The 23511-nt window shown below is 41.2% G+C and overlaps 1 protein-coding gene and 1 long non-coding RNA gene across 4 annotated transcripts in view; one reads left to right on the top strand and one right to left on the bottom strand.

Annotated features, from left to right (window-relative positions):
* Positions 1–18295, bottom strand: part of LOC110955489 (SPRY domain-containing SOCS box protein 4) — a 52109-nt gene extending 33814 nt beyond the window's left edge. For all 3 annotated transcript variants that reach the window (XM_051958077.1, XM_022200504.2, XM_022200505.2), the window contains exons 1-2: positions 17997–18295; positions 2822–2910 (exon numbers count right to left, since the gene is read on the bottom strand). The gene's annotated coding sequence lies outside the window, so the exon portion shown is untranslated. The remainder of the gene's footprint in view (positions 1–2821; positions 2911–17996) is intronic.
* LOC127536806 (uncharacterized) lies at positions 18254–21864 on the top strand. Its single transcript, XR_007945998.1, has 2 exons — positions 18254–18354; positions 20597–21864. It is a non-coding gene; the product is annotated as an uncharacterized LOC127536806 (long non-coding RNA).
* The last annotated feature ends 1647 nt before the right edge of the window (positions 21865–23511 follow it).

Genomic DNA, 23511 nt, shown 5'->3' with positions numbered 1-23511 from the left:
TTGCACGGGCTGAATTTGTCCTTAACCCATAAGAACCCAGACCCATTTTTCCTTAAAGGACTTAATGAATTAAGGTCAGACATGAAACTTTACAGGAAGAGACTGTGGCACTCAAAGTGCTTGTGACACTGGTGTCACCGTGGGTTCTTATGGGTTAAAACTGGTCGCCATAACTGTTTGGACTACTTCTTCTTCTTCTTTTAATTCCGGCAGGCTGTACGATAGAATGCGTAATGCTGCCCTCCACTGTTGAAAGGGAGAGCTTAGATTTTCCTCAGGACCCCTGTACGGCGAAGGAAGCTGTTAAAACTACAAAACATCATGGCGGAAAGGCAGTTGTTAGGTCGCTTAGTGATTGCGTCACACATGCGTTATGCTGATTGGCTCTCTCCAATTCAAGCTGTGATCGGAAGTCCCGCCTCTGGGCTAGATTTGGTTCAATGGAGCAGTTCCAGACTGACTTTATGTGTATTTGTAATACACAATATAAAGGCTGTCTGGTCCCCAGGCAAGCTTTCATAAGCTTGCACATGCACATACACACCCAGACCACAAACACAGCCCCTTCACAAGTTAATGTGATTAGAAAATAGGCTGCACACATGCTACAAGTGGAGCTGTATAAAGCCTGCTGTCATTGTCTGACAATCCACTTCCAACTATACTGGACAAAGTCTGGTGCCATTTTGGTTAGAATGGCAGCGGAGGGATCTATTGTGAGCACTCCAGTCAATTAATGGGGAAAATAGGGAGAATGACAGGGTAGTAGGGGTCACCGGGTTCACTTTAACTGACTTTATCCTGATGTGTGGGGAAATTTCAGTTGCATTGTTGCTCTATTCTCTGAAAGGACACAAAGACGAGACTTGCTGGTGCTGAATGTTAGTTCTGGGTGCTGAAACTTCAGAAGTTTTATGTCGCCAAACAAAATCGACACAGCAGTAACACCTGTCTGCCATAGTGTACCAATTGTTTATGTTATCTCTATTGAAAATGAGATATTTTTCTAGTTGTGTTGGAGTCAAAAACAAAAACAAAGTGGCTGTCTCTGATAAAGTGCTGGGTCAGAGTGCACCCTTCAGCTCCCTGTATGAACGCCTAAATGGGCTCAAGACCCCGACAAGCCCCGACAACAGCTGCCTCCAGAGAGCTGCTATGCCTCTAAGACAATATGTGATTAAAGCTAGTTAGCCGTGAGCCAGGGTACAGTGAAGATGCTTGGTAGGGTTCGGTCTCCCAGATAGTTGAGAAAAGATACACTAGCTTATCAGCGTTAACTTGAAAGCACGAGTTTGGACAAATTTGTTCAGACGTGTACTATCCATTTGTGAATTCCAAACTGATTCCATTCTGTGGGGAAAAGCAGACAACAATAGGTCCTCCTGCACGTGTTTGGATTGAGAGCGTGCATGGAGAGGAGCTGTTAGTCGACAAGTGTGTTGTGCTCTACGGTGAAATAGGATTTTAGCAATTTTAAGTAGTAAAAAAAAAAGTCAATATGTGGCGGTCAGTGTTGATATTGTGAGAGGCTGCCACAAATGAACAAATGTATGACTCTTCTTCAAATAGTGTTGAACACCTCCATCAAACATATCAGAAATCACTGCTTGTAAAAAAAAAAAGTCAGCCCTAGCAACAACACAAAATTTCTAAACATCATTTCCAAAGTTCAGGCAAAAACATGCGTTAAAATTATTCACATATTGGACTGCTTTACAGTGTATATGGAATTGGGTTTTTTCTCTCTTCAAACACATTTTTGTCATGGGGTGGTTTTGGTAAACTGATCTGGAGCATGCGACACAAAGACCGGTCTCACACCTTCAACACAACGCTATTCAGTCGGCATTCAGCACAAACAAGATGTCACTTGGTTACACGTCACACTTAATATTTTGAAGCAATTCTGTATTTTTAGTCTAGTTTTTAAAGGCTTTTCTGGTAAAGTTTCTGGCAATTTCTTTTCTACATGGTATTACATATTGTCATGGCAACCTCAGCCTTGTAGATTTGTTGTTCTGCAGTGCTTTGACATCTTTCTGTAATATTCATAAAGCGGTGTGTTTTTCTTATTTGCCTGATACACTTCCATTACTAATGTTAAGATGTCCCTCTCCAAAGCCTGATATACTTCTTTTGAATCATAAAAAAATGACATTTGATGTTGGCAAGAGAAAGATCAGAACAATGTTATTTTTTTCCAGAGTAATACGATCCTTTCGTTAACTTCATACGCTGCACCTGTGCCATGTTGTATCACAATTCTGAAGCATGCTTTAACAATTAGATTAGTGATGTCGGCTTCTGCAGGTTGAAACCCGAGCCAAAACTCTCCAAGTCTGCAGTGCCTATCAGCTGCTTTTGGGTTCAGACCTGTTGAAAAATTTAGCAGGCGGCTTGGCTCAGTTTCCCTGCGCCTACAGGTAAGTCCAGACCCGTGTGATCGGGTTTCCACAGCTGGGTTATGGAATGTGAGGAAGATCATTGAAATCAGTCAGTCTGTCTTCGCATCACTAACAGCCACCTCCCATCAACAGTCGGATACTTTGTCATTATCAAACAAAGGCATATCGCTTGCTGGAGTCAGCATGTATTCAGGCTTTGCTGAATGGAAAGAAAGTCATCTTTCCATCAGCACTAATATCACCTAGCACAATGAAAGGCTTTGAAATTTGAATATAGATTAAAAAAAACAACATAGTAGATAGATTAAACCTATCTACTGTACCTATGCTGTTTTTTATCTAGATAAAAAAACAACAGACAGTGCTACAGTGTGTAATGAAGGTAGGTGAGCAGAGTTGTAGGACTGGAAACAAACCTCTTAATCCATCTGAGTGCAGGGGTCTTGAGAGAAGTGCATCTTTCCCACGTCAACAGAGGCCACACAGTCAAAGCCTGGGTTGTTTCCTGTTGAGAAAAGACACAATGGTTTGATTAAGGCGCCACAATGAGCTTCATAACACACATTTGTCCTGTGGGTCACCACATGCCACTCCATTTACAGCGGCGGAGGAGACGATGCTATTAATCTGGCAAACGATACTTGGCAGAACATGTTAATGAGCTCAAACACCGAACACTCGACAGAACAATTAGAGGCAACGGTCTGACACAATGTTTTGCATTATACATTCAAGAGCCACTGAAGTGCTGCTAGGTGTTCTCCTGAGAAAACCAGTGTTTGTTTGTGTCCTGCTAAAATTCAGGCCAAGATGAAGCAATTTGAAATAATAGGATGGTGACAAAGAGGGGAATGAAAAGAAGGAATAAAAAAATAGAGGGGGGGGGCTCTGTTGTTCTGATTATTCATGAGCCTGTGCAATCTTAATGTTCATCAAATTTTTAAGGCAACTCCTCTTCAAACATTAAAAAGAAAGGGGGTGTTGTTTAAAAGCATCCTGTGGATACAATAGACCTCCAATGGCAATATAGAGCCCTTTATATATGAGTACATCTACTTTATTTGGCATACACGGGGATGTGCACACATTCCTGCCAATGGTTTTACACTAGTCCAGTGATCAACAGGCAGCAGGAATAGACTAAGACATGCAGCAATACGCCAGCATAGGCAGGAAAGAGGAGTGATGACAGCTAGTAGACACTGATGTAGATAATGCAGTTGCTAAATGCTCAAAATAGCTTTAGAGATCGTATCTGAGGAAGGAAATACGTTTGTCACTCGAGAAGACATGGAGGTAAGTAGCACTGATGGTGGTTAACATAAATTTAATTCAACTGCACCTACTGTATGGGTCAACTCCGTATCAACCTGGCCAATTATCAATATTCATTGTTTTTTTTACTGCAAATATACATCGATTCCAAATATTGATTATCAGTCTCGTTGAATCTAACATATCAGTCAACCCCTGGCTGCAGCTACTAATTATTAATTTGATGCTCTATAAAATATTAAAAGAAAAACATAAGCTACAACTTTGCAGAGCCAAAGTTGAGATCCTGAAGCATCTGGGTTTATTTGACCAAAAGTTCAACAGGGTTTCTGCAGAAATCGGTCAAATTTAATGCTTTTTCATGCCATTTTAATGCTATACTGTAAAACTTTTAATGCCACGGCCATTATCTTGACAAATTACACAGGTTTGGGTTTTTTGTAAAAGATGATTTTTATATGAAAACTGTCCCCACATTTCACCATTTCGGAATCCAGAAACCACCCCTGACGACCTACGGGCTGTACTCATTCTCTGAATTCCACATTTTCTAGCCATTTTTGCAGGAATTTGCATTTCCCCATTTCCCAGTTCTCCTCCACCTGATTTAGCCTGCTAGCCACTTTAAAAACATGCAGTTTTTGGCAATTGTACCCAGAACAATTATCTCAATGCATCGGCCTGTTTATGCAGATATATCTGATGAATCACAGTCTATAATTACATTTTATTATTGTCAATTATTTTTCTTGAAAAAAATAATTTTTATGCTACTGAGAATCAAATTTAATGATTTTTAATGCTATTTAAGGCCTTCATTTTTGCAAAACAAACTTAATGACTATTAATGCCCTGCAGAAACCCTGTTCAAATACTTAAAAATACAGTTTACAATGAAAAGCTGTAATTTCTAAAGGTGGAAGCAAACAATATTTAGCTTTGTAACAACATTTTGGTTGAAACAATTACTGACAAAATGAACCGATTTTCACAACAGAGGTAGGTGTAGGGGTGGCTATCGAACTGCTAGATGTGCAGTTTGTATGAGATAAATCTGCATTTTTATAATGCGCTAAATGTTATGAATGTGGGTTTCTTTAATGAGTCAGTGCAGCCCAGAGAGTGGTGACAGGCAGAGGGGTGCACTGCGGCAGCTCCAACATCAACTTTACTCCCTGTGGTCAAGCACTGCTGCTTTACTCCACTCAAATTCCATCTGTTAAATAAAGCACTTAAAGTGCTGGCTGCTCTTCCTTAACGAGTGTTGCGACACTGGAGTAGTAATTCTGTCTGCTGAGTGTTCAAGTGCTGTCTGGCAAAACTTGGGACACTTGTACAGATTAGCAGCAATCAGTGCATCTATAGGTACTTAAACCAAAAGTATTTTTAGTCTTTGACAGAGGCACAATTTCTCAAAGATGTAAATGAGAATAAATTTCATCCATCAGGGTAAGTGATCAAAAGAATAACAGATTTTTATTTCCATTATCCTATGCTCATGTAAATGCATCCAAAAAGACACCTCCACTGATTAATATGGACAGCCAGTCTAGAATCCTGATTCACGCCTTTCATGCAAACACACTTTGGCAAAGGGTGTTATCTTGACAATTATGCATTCAAATGAGAGACCGCAGAATGTCTGGCAATCAAAGTAGTGCTGGATTGGTGCAGGGTGTGTTTGGAAACCACCAAACTTGTAAAATTAATCCATCAGTGGAGCCTTGTGGCTTCTCGCACGGATAAAAATGATTAAATGAACTACAGTGCATCAAAGCACAGTATCAACATTTGTCTGTGATCCTGTTAGAACCCATAGCAACAGTAATACGACAGCAATCTGCATTTCAGCGTCTTTTTAAGCTACATTACAGATATAACCACTTCAAAAATGTATTGTCGCAGGAAGGTGCATTTCTACCAAATTTCTCGATGCAATAGAGAAAAGTCAAGGTGATCTGAACGATTGGTACAGAAATATTCATCAGCAAAGAAACATAACCCTTGATGAAGCTCTGTGAAGCTTTCCTAACATTAAACACATTTATACTTTCAATTCAATATGATAAATGGCAATATAAGGCACAGATGGGGCTTCTGTAAGATGAAACACCTCCAATTCAAGTCTTAACTCAATGGATTTATGCTTAAAAGTCAAGGTGGCAGCATCTCCATCAGCCGTGCTTGCCAACTGATTGAATAGTTTTTGAAACATCGCTCCTTTACCATACTGATCTATGGCGTGCGTACAGCTACTTCAATAACATTGCGGAACATAAGACGTTCACATCGACCTCATTCAGTCACCGGGGAGCTTTGTGGAGGTGAGAAATCAGGCAGGGTTTGAACTTCCCTCTATTAATGCGTCTCCCACTGTTTTTATATATTTAACCCTTTGAACCCAAAGCAGCTTCTGGATATTTGTTGCCACCATTAAATCACTCACCATATGCTCATTTTTCACTATAATAGTCCTGGAGCTCTAAAGAAACGGCACAATCATGACCAGCAGCACAGCAAATACTAAAATGTCTTCTGTGTGGTATGACACAGTTACATCAACACCAACTAATTTAAATTGAAAGTCACATTTATTTCAAAAATTGTAAACACCTGGAATTAAAATGTACAATTATCCAAGTGTCCCCAGTGGCAGGTCTACTATATTATAGATATTTTACTACTAAATTATTTTTTTACAATCGCTACAAAATAATTAACCTTGCCAGCAAGTTGATTTCTCGCGATATTTGTGAGTTCACAAATCTCTCAAGAAACCATCTTGCTCCGCTCCCGCCTTCACTTTTCGTACAGCACCAAGTTGGTTCGGGCCAATCACGCAGCAGTATTCGTGTGTGGGGCGGGATAATGGGCGGGATATCTGGGTGTGAAGACGACACCAAGCGCCAGTAGATCAAAACAAACATGGCAACGGAGGACGACGATCGTGTAGATGCTGCTATTAAGTCAGTTTTAGCTGAATCTCCTATCGCTTCTTTGAAGGAAGAACAACGAGAGGCGCTTTGCGCATTTCTGGATGGTAAAGATGTTTGTGCTTTTTTACCTACGGGTTTTGGTAAGAGTTTAATCTACCAATTGGCTCCGCTCGTCGTGAAGATCCCGCGATTGGCTAAAAACAAACCTGTCAGAGGCGGGACATACTGTTGCATTGTCCAATCCGTGCCTCTTTCCTCCGAACGGATTTACATGGAGCAGTCCCAGATTGATATTGTGGAGTACTATCAAGTACTACACAATTATTAATCTGGCTATTGCCAGGTTACAAAATAGTTAATTTTCACACCACTCTGCACATCAGTTCTACCAAGATATATCCACCGTGCTGAATGTATCCTCCAACAATGTGCTCTTCTGTATAGTGTCTCAGCTATGTTGCATTTAACTTATTTCTGCTGAAGTATGTTTTATTTTGGTGTCAGTCTTTCTAATTTATGTCCCTATTCATCTCCTATCTGCTCTGAGTAAACACAGCCTGCAGTTCAACTGAAGAGTCCATTTTTTTTTGGCTCATGCGAGTTTTTGTACGAGATATTTAGAATAAAGTAGCTGATGAAAGTTTTATTTAGCTTATTTTTCACAACAAAGCAGCATGGTAAATGTGATTAGTTCAATGACCACTGGAGAACTGAAAATCTGCCCTCCCTGCGCTCTGTGACTGACAGCCTTTTACACTTCCTTCAACTGTGGTCATTCTGAACAGCAGTGAACACCTCTACCTTCCACCACAGTAAAGACATGTCAAACAGGCGAGCTATTTTTGAGCATAACCTGACTCCAATGCCCTCGTTTCAAGAACACACTGCCCTTGATCAATGCCCCAAACCACAAAAGGCATCTTTTTAACTAGTGCACAGGTGTTTATGAGCGTCTGCTTTACCGTTAGTACAGCTCTGCCTCGTCGTTGCCATTTTATCATCAACTGATAATTAACGGGACAATCAGTTTGCAGCAATCGAGGTACAATTCCAATTTAGCTCACAAACACTTGGGAATGCAATTTAACACGCTCCACGAGAGAAAAGAAGAGGCCAGGAGATGTCTCCCATCGGGAAAGAGGGTGGCGACGATGGAGAACTGCAGCTTTTAATGACTTGACATTTTTAATGATGGCTGCAGGGAAGAGGGGGTGAACTATTTATCAGTAAAATGCCTCTGGGAGACCACGGCCCGCGATTGTTCCCAACTCTGTGCGCTTCAGTTCAAAACATTCTCAGTCACAATCACTTCTATTGTCCGAGTCAGAGTTGTGCATGGGCTTAGGCTGAAATGGCACCTTTCACAGCAGCCATTAAATACCACAATAAAAGTGCGTGCAGGAGGTGTGAATGTAGTGTGAAGATGAGTAACCTTGTTAGGAGCCCTGAGGTGCTTCCCCACCCCCCATCCTTGTCATGCTGAATGTAACTGACTGCTGAGCTACCATAAATAAATCCCCACACACCCAACATCAAGTAGAACTCCACCTCAGCCTGAACATTGCTTAAATTATGAACCCAAAAACTCCCAGAACATTATTTTCACTCCTTTGTGCAACTGGCAGCTAATAAAAAAGGCTGCACTAAGAATGAAAATAGCACAATTAACTGCTGAAATAAAAAGCAAGGAAGGAGAAACTGAAATCGACAACCATCGTGATTGGTAGCATGAGGTTGTTGTTGAGCTTTTTCCCCCGTTCTGTGCTACTACCAACCGGGATTACCACAACTGAAGATGTCAATAAAGTGAATGACCACCATGTGAAATTTCAGAAAGGCTGTGTAATTTATTCAGTATTTGTTTAACTGCTGTCAGCCATCAGAAGCAACATGCAATCAGCACATCCACATGAGTTGTAAATGTACTGCTTTTCTTGCTGTGAAAAGCAGACTTTGCTGCTGTGTTGCTGTGGCTAAAGAGCGTCCACTTTTTCCAGTGGAAAAAAAAAACAATTACTTTGTTCTTTGGGACGAAAAAACAGAAATAGCAAGAGAATGTACAGACAGATACCGTTCAGCTCCAACAGTACATGAACCAAAAGGTGAAGGGAGTAACATTGATCGTATCGTTACAAAGCAACGCTGTTTGGAAGCCTTTCGTCCAGGCATTCATGTGGACATTACTTTGACACGTAACGCCCACGTAGGTTTGGGTGATAAAATAATACAGATATCAGGGAACAGACACCTCATCAATAGCAATTAAAAAAAAAAAACTTCAATAGAACATTTAGCCGTTTGACCTGAATGCATTGGATGCAAACCACCATGAAAACAACAGAAACACTGAGTTCAGGTTTCTTGAGCAAACTCCAAGCGTGCTCCCTCCTTAGCTCACAAACAGCCTATAATATCCCTTGACGATGGAGTGTGCTACTGTGTCGGTCTCCCCGTGGCTTTCATAAAGTCTCCTGAGTCACACAAGTCTGCCGCCACTGCCTGGGCCTCTAGTCACCCCTGTATGCACCCGCAGGGGTCGTACCCAAGTGAGAGGATTCCTTAAGCCTTCTTTATTTTTTTACTGTGTGTTGTTCAGCGCTGTGTTACCATTTAACTTACCTGTGTGACTTTGTAAAGTGATCAAATTCAGTAAGGTAGGTAAATTCCAAACAGCTTTTTCTACTCCTCTGTATTAAAAAATAATAATTATCTAGACTCACTGATATTAAGCATTATATGTTGGCAACTTCCAGCTACACTACTCAGCCCTATAACCATCTAAGCACTGGCCACGTTTACATGAAGTTTTTTTAATTCAAAATTATTAATTTGGAATTAAAATGTTGTGCTTCGCATTTACATGGAAATATTAATTCCGAATTAAGGTTTACATGGACCACACATTTATTCCCCTTCCTTCATTCCGCTTTAACGCGTTGGAAAGGATTCTGATTGGACAGGGAGTGGACATGACATATCCCTGTTTACCGGAAGAAAACAGACTCCATTTGCCACGGTATTTCTTTTCCCCAACAACATGGAGGAACAACTAATAAGCACGCTTTTCCCTTTGCTTTTTATTGTCATGTTGAAACAGCAACTCAACAATGGCATACTACTTCTGTAGCGCCAGTAAGGTCGCAGAACGTGTACGTCGCTACATCGCTAGGTGAGGAGCCAAGCATGCAGAGTGAGCGGAATTAACTAAAGCGGAAATAACTATATACATGAATAGAATCTACACAGGAATTAAATTTTTAATTAGGAATTAAGTGTTTACAAGGAGATTTTAAAGCAGGATTAATTCTAAAGCAAAACTAAAGGTCTCATGTAAACGTGGCAACTGTCCCAGACCAAACACACCCCTGTATGGAAACAGTACTTAGCGGCCTCCCTCAGCAGGACAATGCACCCTGCCACACCTCAAGCTCTTCTCAGGAGCAGCTCAAGGAACATGACTAAGAGCCCAAGGCGTTCACCTGACCACCAAACTCCCCAGATCCCAATCCAACCATGCGTAACAGGGATGTGCCGGAACAAGCCCAAGCAGAATGAATGATCTGATGACGACTTCTGGGTCCCAGATGCCACAGGACACTCCCAGAGGTCCTATGCCCATGCCCTAGCATTTCAGAGCTTTTTTTGGCAACACAAAGGGGTCTTACGCAATATTAATCAGGTGCTTTTAATATTCTAACTGATAATGTTCTATATATACACACACACATCTGTACCTATTTTGCTGTTATCAGTGATGACAACTATGCTCATTCCTCATTGTAACAAACACGCACCAGGTCTCTCACGCCTTCCTGGTAGGTGCATGCTATAAAGGTACAACAAAAGGACAAATTTGCAAGAAGCACCAGCACACGCAAATACAAATTTGTGTCACCCGTCTCAAGAATGGGCCCAAAAATGAAAACTAAAAGTTGACAGTGTAAAGACCTGTATTAGCTTCCTGCAGAGCGAGCAGGACAGAAAGTGCCTGACTCCTTGACACATTTCTCCCACTAAAACAGCCGGTGATGAGCATATTTTAACTGCATAACTGGCCATGCTTAAAAATGTCTTGACACGCGCTGCATGTAGGCCACGGGATGGTTCTGCTGACATGGAGCTTAACTAGGAGGCATGTTAGCAGATCAAAAGTGCCATGTCATTTTAGCTGCTAAATTGCCTCAATCTGCCATAGTTGGGCTTGTGGCTTCATCTGCCCCTGAGAAAATAAGTCATTAGCTACAGTCAAACATTGTGTGGCTTTACTTGGTTAATTAATGGCGTGCTGTGCTCAAGGACTTGACTGAGTTCTAATTAAAAATGTACAACAAAATTTGGAAAACGGGGAGGGGGGGGCAGTGGTGTGATAAGTGTCTGATCCGTTTTTGTGTCGCTTTGATCTAACCTATTTCTTTCCCAGAGCTCCAGAAACATGCAGCCTCAAAGACATTCACTTGTCCTAAACTCAAGAGAACTCAGCAACGAAGCAATGCGCCGAGTTATTTTGTCCAAACAGCAAAGCAATTAGTCATGAAATAAGTCTACAAGTCAACATTTCTAAATAACTCCTTTAAAACAGTTGCTATCGTTTGTAGTACATTTTGCTTTACACACACACTCTCTGAACAGAATACATGACCCACATAACCTTTACCCACTCATGCAAAAGCACATTATAAAGGTTCTTTAGATGGAACCTACTGCTGTGAACAAAGATGCTGGTTTCTTGCAAGGAACGCAGCAGGCAACAAAGATGCTGAACGTCAGTAAAGCCACAGGAGCCCTGCGGTTTACATTTATGAGCACACAAGACAACTCAATTATTCATGTCATTGCAGTATGGCTAAACAATTGCTGGGCTCATGGGGCGGTTGAAACCAGAGGTATGTTTGTTCAAGTCACATCAAAACAACAGGAGGAACCACTCAGTTTGAAAAATGGATACCGAAAACAAATGTCAAGAGCTGTTTTTACGATGTGTTAAAAGTTCTTAAGCACACTGTGCAAAGCTGGTACGGGGTCAGAGTGTATCCCAGCATGCACTGAGTAAGGGCTAAAGGCATAGTCTGGACAGGGTTGATCACCAGTTCATTTTACGTCAGAAGAAAATCCAAATCTTTACATGCCAAGAAAAGCAGCACTGCAACAATAAAAGCAGAAAGGAAGACTGCAAAGTGATAAACATACATGTAAACAATGGAGAATTTCAAAAACCATAAAGTAATGCTTAATTTATGTGGAAGGAAATGCCTCGAACACATTTGTTAGAACTCCGTGTTACAATGTGTCCCAGTGCACAACTCTGAACGTAAACATGACAAGCATGTATTTATAGATCGCTGGTTAAAAACTAATATCCAGCGATAATTCAATGCTTGTTTTTATTTGTTAAAAAGTTGACATTGCCTTACCACTAGATTTACAACGCTAACACAGTTTCACCTGAAAAAAAAACAACAATGTTTACTGTATTATAATATAAAGCATTTCGTTCTTGGTTTACTAACACACTCACATAAGTCTACATTTTAGCGTGCTGACATACACGATTCTCCCGTTATCTCCCATTTCGGTTGAATGACCGGATTTTTCCACAAACATATACACACACTGCTGCATAATCTGAGGTTACCTGAGGTGATTCACTGCAGTTGTGTGTATGTGGACTCTGCCCTCACACTGACCCAGTGGCTTAAGAACACTGTTTTGCATGGCTGATTGCTGTGGCAGGAAAACAGATGAGGACAAAGGAGAGGCAGCATACAGAGAGTAGGCAGTCAATTTTTTTTTTTTCCTACACGGGCTGTATGTTGCCAAAGACATGCCATGGGCTACGTTAGAGAAAATCTCAATGGCAGATCTGTGTCATTGCTATTAAGGTTGGAAATTATAATATCATGCAAGGCCACACTGAGTGGCAGTAGTGCATTTAGTGAATACATGGAGGACAAAACCTCTGTCAAGAGTAATTTTCATTCATAGGAGTTTGTCGCTCAATGCAGCACATAACGCAGAGCTTCAGTGTTCCATTATAGAAACATGTGGGTGGAAGCTTCTTCCAGGAGGAGCGCTTTACACCACATCCTTCTCAGATGTGAAAGATAAACAGCCCCAGTAACTTGTCTCTCTGTACCGCTGGGAGGAACATCCGTCATCTGCCTGAAGAGCTGGGTGACAATCCGATTCTCAGCAGCAACGGGCAACAATGGCTGACAAGGGCAGCAACCTACTCTGTTCTAATCAAGCACACATTGCCTGAAGGAGGGAAACTATGAGAGGTACTGGCTTCAAATGGGTGAGCATTTTAAAGAAACCCTTTTGCTGGAGAAAGGGTCTCATGTCCTATCTTATAAATACTGACAGTCAGAAGCCAGTGGCACGGTGTTACCATCGGTGACTTGCCAATGACGGGGTGGGAAGTTAGAGCTTAGCCTTTCCCATGATCCCTTCCAGCAGACAAAGCCCACAAAGTGACCCATCTGCTGGCCACTGGCACTCACGACTGAACCTGGGGGGGAAATGTTGATGCATTGCATACAATCCCTGCTGTTAAACAGACCTGATCAGGATAGGGCAATGAAAACGGCCGGTGGATATTCTTTTTGCACACACAAACACACAACAGTAGCAAAAGCGTTTGGGCAAAACCATTAAGCCCTGTACCTCTTAAAACAATTATTCTCCATCATTAACACTTGCAGAAAATCATCTAAATTGCATTTAAGAGCAACTAAACATGAGTGGCAGCAATTTAAAAGAGCAGCTCAATTGAGTGTGAGCCACTCAAGTGATTAGACTCCATTACACGGTGCAAACACAAGGCCACTGCTGGCCTTTTAAAATGACCTGCTGTCCCGTAAAGGCCAAGCCTGGCCCTGCTCAGCACCGGATTGCTCTTAATGGGATTTCACAACACTAACATTCTACTGAGTCAGCATCAGACACACTGGCTACAGTCCCCTTCTGCTGAAACAGCCTGGACTCCGAGTCTCTACTACTGCTGGTGTGTGTGTGTGTGTGTGTGTGTGTGTGTGTACAACCACAAGCATCCACGTTAGAGTGAGTGTGGGATACAGAGTGTGGAAGGGGTGGAAATTTATGAGACGTGAGCTGATGACAGCAGAATGCCTCCATTAGTTAACTATAATATGTAGATCCTCTGATGGACGCAGCATGAAATAAAAACGTCTCCTGACGTGATGCAGCTGACTGAAATTGTAAGTATCATGACTCTTGCTGCTGTATTTCTATCTGAGCACGGTGCTCTTTGTGCAAACATTTCCGTTTGATGTACATGGTGAACTGAAAGACATTGGTATGGGGATTCTATGGACTAAATTCTACTATAATTGTTACATCAGTGGCCAAATTTAACAAATTATCATTTAAAAATCTCCATAATGGGGGTGTAAATTTTAAATTATTTACTGAACCTCTAGCCATGTTAACAATAATCAATTAACTTTCACTTCAATGACAGAAAAACGGCAGCTGCTTCTCCATATACTGACAAAACCACTGACATTTGCAGAAAAGTCTGCTTACTTACAACACCCTCCATAATTATTGGCACCCCTGGTTAAGATGTGTTCTTTAGCTTCTAATAAATTATTTTTCTTCTAAATAATACAGGACCACAATGAAAAAAAGAGCAAAACCCAACCTTTCATTATTCAGTGTGTGTGTGTGTGTGTGTGTGTGGGGGGGGGGGGGGGGGGGGGGAAATCACACATTGAGAAATAATTCTTTTACATCAAATCCTGTGTGTCACAATTATTAGCACCCCTGATGTTAATACTTTCTACAACCACCTTTTGCCAACAAAACAGAACCTAATCTTTTCCTATAATACATTTTTCTACAATTTTCAGTGTGACAGTATGCTTCTGCAATAAAAATTGAATTTATTTTAAGGCTTTCAACACACCTTAACCAGGGGTGCCAGTAATTATGGAGGGTGTTGTATATCAGAAAGTTAAGAAACCTGGAAACACCATGTTACAGAAATTATAGAACAAATAGCAAAAATGTCATTTAAATTTCCTATACCATGATTAGCCCTGCAAAATCCAAAGTATTAAACAGAAAAAGAGCCACATCTTCCGCTGTAAACAACAAGTAGTTACTGATCTGTACACATTTGATATCAGAAAAAAATCCCTACAGTAGATTTACATGATAAAGTGACTTGAACACTGCAGTTAACAGGAAACAGCTGCTTAGCTGAGATCCAGAAATAACGTCGTAGCAGCTTTATAACTCCAGGAAATCTGTCATTATTTACTGCCACTTCCAAAATCTATAGATACTCACAGCAGAGTGTCGCCAATACACACAATCAATCTAGCTGAACGTTAGCAGCGTCTGTGTGAAAACACTCAGCTCCCAGGCAGTCAGTGTTTAAAAATCCCAGCTTTGCGCTAGCGTCTATACCAGTGAGCTGCCAAAAACCTTTTTCACACCTTGTTGCTTCAGTTCTTCTACACAACTGCCACATTTAGCAGTTAGACAGCAGAGAGATTTCTTCTTTTATGCAGCAAACACACCTCTGACTTCATCTCACTAAACAGCAAGAGGCTCCTACAGCAAACCTACAAGAAATCTGACAGAAATTATGTGTCCCTTTTTTTCTGCTTTATTGTTTAATATATTTGAGCCAGGTAAATTATGAATAGCAATAATCAATTAAGAAGTGATCATTAATATCCTCTATTCTGCCCTTACTGGACAATTATGTCAGTCTCAAATATTGAGCATCATTCAGTCTATGGCACAGATAAGTCAAAAACATCATAGGTCCATGCCAATGCTTAAGGGTTTCTGCTCTGGGTAGCTACTGATGAGAGAATGTGGAGAGGACATGTATCCAGCCTGGGTCTGCTATATCATTTCAGCATACGATTCCTCTCAGGCAGGGGTCCCATTCGATGTCAGTAAGTGAATGATAGTAGTCATCTAAGGACAGAAAATGGAGGCTAAAGTGTAGAAGGTTAAGCTGCTGCTGGTGCTAATCTAGTTATCAGGATTAATGTTTTCTATGCGACCACCTAGGGCTGGGCGATATGGCCAAAAAATAAAATCTAGATTTTTTTAGTCATCTTGGACGATTACGATTTTAATCGATTTTTGCTGTTTCTTTGCGGTCTATTTGCTATGGCTAGTGCTAGCCAAGCCGCACTCCCGTAGCTGTGAGCCCTCTTCCTATTCTTTAGGATGCCTCTGCCGGAGGTGCTGAAAGAGGTTGGTTGTGCTGCTAGTCTTCGTTTTCACAGTACTTTTGATAACCTTGCACATGACTGTAGTTTGCTCTGTGTCAGTCTTGTCAAAGCCGAACCACTTCCATGTAATCGATGTGACATGAGGCCCTTTTCTCGCGACCAACTCTTCGTCTGATGTTCTGTCCGCCATGACGGCAATATGAGTGTTTTGGCGGAAGGAGATGAGAGGCGGAAGCAAACGCCAGTGCACAAGTCGTGAAAGGCAGAAGAAGAATCTGTATTGTTATATATTGAAGCTCGCCTCGATTTTACGATTTGGCAAATTTTCAAATCGTCAGGTTTTAAAAAAAGGCGAATTAATTCAATTTATCGCCCAGCCATACGACCACCTTCCAAAACATTACTAAAACTAGTGAGGTCTGGAGCTGAAACTATTTGTTGTGGCTATTTATATCATATTCAAGTACCTCACAACACAACCAGTGAGATTCCTAAAGGGCAATTTGAATCCAAGATCACATTCATCTGAAAATCGATCGGCGTCAGACCCACACCCAACACTAGTCATTAAGGAGGATCGACTGACACAGGTTTGATTCAGTCTGAATGGGGTTTCCATGTGTTACCACACACACTCACAAGAGATGCATGCACAAAAAACATCAGCCACTCAGCTGGAATCTTGCCTAAATTGCACAAGCTTGGGAAAATCCAGCTGTCAGGAGCGACCTGCATCTGATTATTTTTTGCTTCTTACTACTTTGTGGGTGAAATAAACATGATAACGGACGCCACTGTTGGCCTCTGAATGCCATGGGCCAGGTCACATTCATGCCACCCACCCACACACATGGTAGCAGGGGGGTCAACTAATGTCACAACGGCCACAGGGTCAAATCCCAGATGGTTGGAAGAGAAGTGTAGGGGTCAGTAGTCTCTCTGATGACAAGATATGAGCTGGCTTCCACAGCATTAGCAGGCCAATTAACAGTCAGACCGACGATGATAGAGTCATCATCGAGAAACTACTTCCATGTTGAAAGATTCCGGTTTTTGTTTACTGCGCTAGCCACAGCTGAAAATGAGACCAACAACCACAACAGTTAGCCTAGCTACCACATCAACCAGCCATGTTCTCCATCTCACCATCTGCTGCGGTCCACCCACACAAATCTCTCATAACACTTGATCTGGACAGTAGCCTGCAAATTGCCCAGGAGGGCAAAGCAGATGGTGTGGTTACAGGCAAAGCGTTTAGCCTTGAATAGCAGGAAGACTTCAGATCTAATGGGCACTGAATGAAGTCAAACAGCCCTATTCCTAATGCATCTAGAGGGATAAGGCTACCTTGTTTGCTCACCTGCAATCATGTCAGCCTTTATTTATTCAAAGCAAAAAAGGGGGGGAACGCGTCTCTGCTGGTGCCCTGATTAGTTGAAAACTTTGCAAAACACAAGCAACAGAGCCATGCACTTTCCCAGAACACAATAACAGAGATGGATTCCAAGGAAAACTATCACTTGATTTATGATTGAGATAAAGAAATCATTGAAGGCAGCCAACTGCTTTGTAACAACACGCACCTCTCTTCAATGGAGAAAAACAGTGAGACAAAAATCTCTATTCATAGTTTAATGTTGACATTATCTACACACGTTGCATCGTTAAGACACAGCGTGAGCCAATTAATTCAGCACTAATGCCTTTTTAATGTCTCTGCTAACGAACGACTCCAGTAAACAAAGGCAGTTCTAATTGACTCACACCTATTGCTGCAACACCAGTCCTAGCTGTTCAACAAGTTAGACCGTTTTAAACAAATATCACAACCGACTCCATGCAATAATGCCGTGCCGAACTTTTGAGGGAATACCAAACACTCGAAAAATACACTCAGTTTAGTTACTTTCAGTGTATTTGTCTATCACGGAGCACTGAAGCACTAAATCGGCACAGTACCGAGTGGAGTTTAGGTCTCCTGGCTCTACGTGAAAGGAATGTTTTGCTGTTGTCGTTGCTTCAGAAAACACAGGAGAAAAAAAGTTTGAGAGCTCTTCTGTTTCCCTGCAGTGAAAAGCGACAAGTGACCACAGTTTGGCTGCTCTTGCGGTTGTTTTCGACACTATAACTACAGTTTACCCGGGGAGGAAAAACAAACTTACCTCACGCTACGTTCCAGAAGAGCGCATCCGAGGCAGGAAGGTACCGAGAAAGACCCGACGAAAGCTCTCACGACGCCAAGTTTCCCTGTTCCTCAACGAAAGCAGCCATAAGAACTTAACCCGAAGGGTGACATTTAGCAGTTACGGGGAAGTCTTTCTCCCATTGAGGACAAATACCCAGAAGAAGTGGGTATTTGTCGGTGTTGACGAAGTGGAAGGGCGCTGGAGAAGCAGCGGGCGGCTTTCTTTGTTCCTCCGGGCTGCAGGCTGCTCCGTGAATGTTATCGCCGTTCATGTGTCCCTGACAGCCGCTGATTGGATGCAGGGCTGGGATCAAGGAAAGGTGACTCCCGTCAAGGTAGACACAATAACACCGCGTTTTCCCACCACGACGTCCACAAAGAAACGCACTCCTAAAAACACTGTTGTGCCATCCATCCATCCATCCATTCTCTATACACCGCTTTATCCTCACTAGGGTTGCGGGCTGTTGTGCATTAGATGAATTCGCATCTCATCTGCGTTTATTTAATTATATTTCGACTTAATTAGTCGTGTTATAGAGTTTTGTTGTTTGTTTTTTGTCACTGAAATCTAATTTTGGTTCACTGTGGTTGAATCCTATGCTTTTATTTTGTATGTATCATTGCTAGATTTTCCGGTAATTTCTGTATCTTGACAGTGAGGCAGGGTGGAGGCCACTTCATGCCTTACATAGTTTTATACTGAGCGTAATCAAGATCTGTCTGCTGCTGTTGCGCTTTATTTACTTGCACTTGAAGTATACGCACACACGCACACACACACACACACACACACACACACACACACACACACACACACACACACACACACACACACACACACACACACACACACACACAGGAAATCTATATAATTTTAAACATATCCTGGATAATATATGTAATAGTTTTTTTGCCTTTGATTAATGTGCATATTACATATTTTGGTATTTCCTTCTTAAATCTATAACACTGATCTTTCATGAGAGTTTATAGGAAGCTCTACAATACACAACAGAATTGTGTAAATAGCCGTGCAAAGTCATTTACAGATCGAATTATTTCAAAATGCGTAACCTCTCAAAAATTCTATTGTTTCTAATTTGACAAGTTTTGCTTTTTTCTCATGAATGATCAAATACAGATACTTTAGATAAACTATATTGAATATACAGGCCCCAAAGTAGGAACTCAATACAACAGAAGGAAATACACCTGTGATTACGCTACAAAAAAAACTGTAATCAATGAAATAAACTGATTATAATAATAATTTCCATTAAGTCCCTTTGTCTAACACCAGAGCTTTCTCAGTTTTTTTTTCCTGTGGACTGTGTCTGTCTGCATGTCTACGTCATGCCTTTACATGGAAAAGAATCACTGGAAGAACTGAATTTTATTAGAGGACTGACCAAAGACGGAGAGGGATGTTAGGCTATCCTCCTGACATGACATCACAGTAGAGCAACACAACTCCTCCAGGAAAGAGCAGCTGAAGCAATAGCCTCTGTGGAAGGGCAGAACATTTCTTCAGAAATTTGTAGTTCTCCATTCCAAGAAGGACTGAGGTGGTCATCAGAAATAAAGTTGAAAAAAAATATTAGGTATCGACAAAATAAAAGCATTGATTTGATAACGGTACAGTGCCTTCTATATTTGAGATCTAGTAGATCTAAACTACTAGTTTTCAATTTTACAAACACACACACACACACAATTTTTATTTTATTTAATTAAAAAAATAAACAACCCAACTAATGGATTGACAAGCTAGTTTTCCATCATCTAATGCTGCTCACCACAAAAAAATTGCATTTGTTTGGCCTGTGTGTTCAGAACTGTGACCCCACCTACAGTACAATGTGAACAGTTGTACAGTTGAACACTCAGAAAAAAGTATGGCACTCTAACGAGCAGCATGTTTCAATATTTAATCACCCTTCAACAACCCAGTCCAATTACGTGTATCTCACCTATACCAGTATCAACAGCAGATCTGAACAAGAGCGTGCAGGCTCAGTCACTAATAAAGGCCTGGATGAAATTAGGCTCATTGTGAAAAGTAGACCAGTGGCTCCCTGAGCAGCTGGCCTCAAATCAATTCTAAAGAGAGCCAGAGAATTGAAGTTGATGGGTTTAACACAGCCGAGATCACTTGCTGTCAGTCTGAGGAACACACTTGATTTTCCTCGCTTCTTTTCAGTTCGTCAGTGCAGGAATAGTTCAAGATTGTTTTGCTAAATAGACTTCAGTGTCTTACTGAAAGTTAGATGAAGAGATCAATAAAAACTCTCTTGTCTTTCCAATAAATATGAAGCCAGGAGATGGTTAACTTAGCATATCCATCTATTTATATTCTGTCACCCCAGACAGTGAAATGTCTGCTAGTCAGAAAGTTAGAAAGCTGATCTCAGTGAGACAGCTTCAACTGAACATGACTCAGAGCTCCCATGCTGTGTGTGTGCATGCAGTGAATTTCTGCTGTTGTGTAAGAGCCAGCCTCGTGCACACCTATTGTCTGTGAATGAAGCTGTGAGAGTCACCAGTTATGTGTGTGTGCGTCTGCTTCCTTTTCAGAGCTGACTTCAGAGAAAGCTGCCATGGCTGTTCTCAGCAGCCTGCGCTCAATCCTCCCCAAGTCCTCCGACAGACACTTTGCATCAGATGTTTTCACTCTCTGCCTTTCATCATGTCGTCTCTCCCGCCACCCCCTGCATCTACCCCCTTCCTTTTCTTTGTCCCACCATTCCCCCAGTTGTCGGTCTCCATCCAGTCCTAAAGTGTCACGTCTTCGTCCTGTGGTTCTTTCTCTCTGTGGACTGGTTGTGCAGCCCGTCATAATTGGATGGTGTGCTGACAGTCAAGCAGTGTCACTGAATCACCGCAAGGAGTTCTGCTTGTTAGAAAATAAAGCAGAGTACGCTGTTTAGACTTGGCAGAACTCCCCTTCACTTTCCATTCACATATGGAGCGATGTGTGTGTTTCAGGCTGAGATGTTTCTGAATTCACCCAATTCTATCAGCTTTTTTAGTCCCCAGGCTGATGTACAGGTTATATTTGGTCTGTTAGTGGGAAATCAATGGTGCGCCGTGTATTTCCAGCAGCGCCACTGGCAATGTCAGCCCACCACTTTGGTGCAGACCGAAGTAGTAAGTAATAACTATTTGGAAATGAAACTGTACTGCCCAGAGGATGGATCCTATATTGATTTTGATGATCCACTGACCTTTTCACCACGAGCAAGCCAAAGATTTTGCTTCACTCTAAAATATGTCAACATCTGCTATGTTGGGCTGGCACAAAATTGCAGTTCCCAGACAGTAACTCATTATTTTTCCTCTCTCACCACCTTCGGGCAGATATTTGGATTCTTAAGCAAAAAATTGCAGTAATTATTTGGACATTTTCTGCTCCTACGTAGCGAGGGTTTACTCCCTAGTCTGACATTGCTGGGTGGAATCTGGAGGGTCTTGGGATGGCAGGAATGGAAAGGTTGTCATAATTTGGACAGAAATTCCATCTAATTAGCAATTAATTTTGTGAGGAGGCACAGTGTAGAGCCGGACACTGTTTTTCAATATAAGTAAAACTTTCTGAATGAAGCAATACTGGAAACACTGCAGAAAAAAAAGCAGTGAACTCACCACTGTAAACCATGGGTGCAGGTTTATGGTAGAAATGCCATTATGTTGAGAAAAAGTCCAGACACAATGAGTAAAGCATTATAGTGCTATTTCAAAATAAAAGTCTTTTGTTTTAAATGGGTCAGGGACCTACCCATGCAACAATGTATACAGTATGTTGGTCAAGCTGCCAGTTTATGAAATAAACCGTACTAACTGAATACCTTTTTTTTTTTAATTCATTTATTTCAGGCGATAACAATGCAAAAACAAACATTCCAGTATGGTAAAATATGCATAGAATGCCTGAAAAAGGGAGTAGGAGGAAGAAAACTTATTTAATCCTACCCCCAGCTCATCTACGGAAACACTATGAGCTGTGACTCATCATAACAATGTTATGTTACAGTGACAAATACAATATAATACACAATAGACAATAAACAATTAGACAAATACCAGCAAATTGTAATGGACAAAATACCGGAATGGACAAATACCAGCAATGGTAATGGACTAATAGCAGAAATGGACAGATACTAGAAATGGACAAAATACCGGAAATTGACAATATACCAGCGATGGTAATGGACAAACACCACAATAGGGACAAAATTCCAGCAAAGGTAAAGGACAGAATACAAATGAAGGTAATGGAAACACTGATATTAGACCTTCAGGACTAATGAAACTTTGATTGGTCTCATCGGTGCTTTGACTTTTAGGAAATTAGCATGCTAAATTTAGATGCATTAACTGTACGACCACTGGTTGACGGATTACCATTTCAAAGACTCTAGTTTGGTATTTGTCCTTCACCATCACTGTTTTATGAAGCCATATGCAGCAACTGGGAGTGGATCTGATTGAGAATTTGAGAACGTTACACATACCTCTATGGTAGCAATTTGGCAGTTACAACGAAACCACACCATAAAACATAGCCTACTTTATTATCTTTTGTTTTTCTAAATGGTGCCACACAAATGAACACCATGCTATGTTGAAGAAGATTTGAAACCAGTGTTTGACACCATAAACACATTAGGAAAATGTCAGATAAAGTGAGAATTAAAGCCATATTTCAGGGACTTCTATATATTCAGACTTCTTCTAGAACCAGAGTAGTCGCCTCCTGCTGGCTGTTAGTAACAACGCAAGTTACCTTTACTTGTTTAGACTCAGAGGCTACATCCATTTTTTACTTACAGTGTATAGTAACATCACCATATTAGCACTGTCATTATAATCATAGTTGACAGTAACTTCAGTGTTGATGTGAAAATCACCTTACCTTGACTTAAATAAGCATTCAACACTGTGACTGAGCTTTTCTACACTGGAACTGCAGTGTGGTGTTTACAGTGTCAAAATATAGATTCAGGCTTTCAGGTTTCCATTCGTAAAAAAAAAGAACCAATCCTGTCATTCTACAGGATGAGACTTTCTTTATCATTAGTCTGCTTTAGAATCAGTTTCTGGTTAGAACATGTGTAGTGAAATTACTCCAAGATTACAAAATGCCACTGCATAGCGTAGAGTAGTTTTACAGTCGTAGGTGAGCTGGTGTGCTCGAACTGCAGTCAGTGGCAAGTAATGAGTGAGAGGAGGGATTATTTTCGTGGAAAAGCCTCTATGAAAATGGAGTTACGATATGATATGGGCAGGATTGAAAGGAAAAAGAAAAACCACCTGTTATTGTGGCTTGTGAGTGTTCATGGTTAGCCCAAATGCTAGCTGCACACTCACAGCAGACAAAGAGCTTAAATACCCTTCATATGCGTTCTTTTACTGTTACAAGCTCCCTTTGAATTAGCTGGATCAACTGTGTTAGGATTAATATTGGTTTATATTTAAATTGTGTTTCT

This window comes from Acanthochromis polyacanthus, chromosome 13, assembly GCF_021347895.1.
Source record: "Acanthochromis polyacanthus isolate Apoly-LR-REF ecotype Palm Island chromosome 13, KAUST_Apoly_ChrSc, whole genome shotgun sequence".
NCBI lineage: Eukaryota > Metazoa > Chordata > Actinopteri > Pomacentridae > Acanthochromis > Acanthochromis polyacanthus.
Note: the sequence above shows the minus strand (reverse complement) of the source record. Positions and strands in the feature narration are given on the sequence as shown.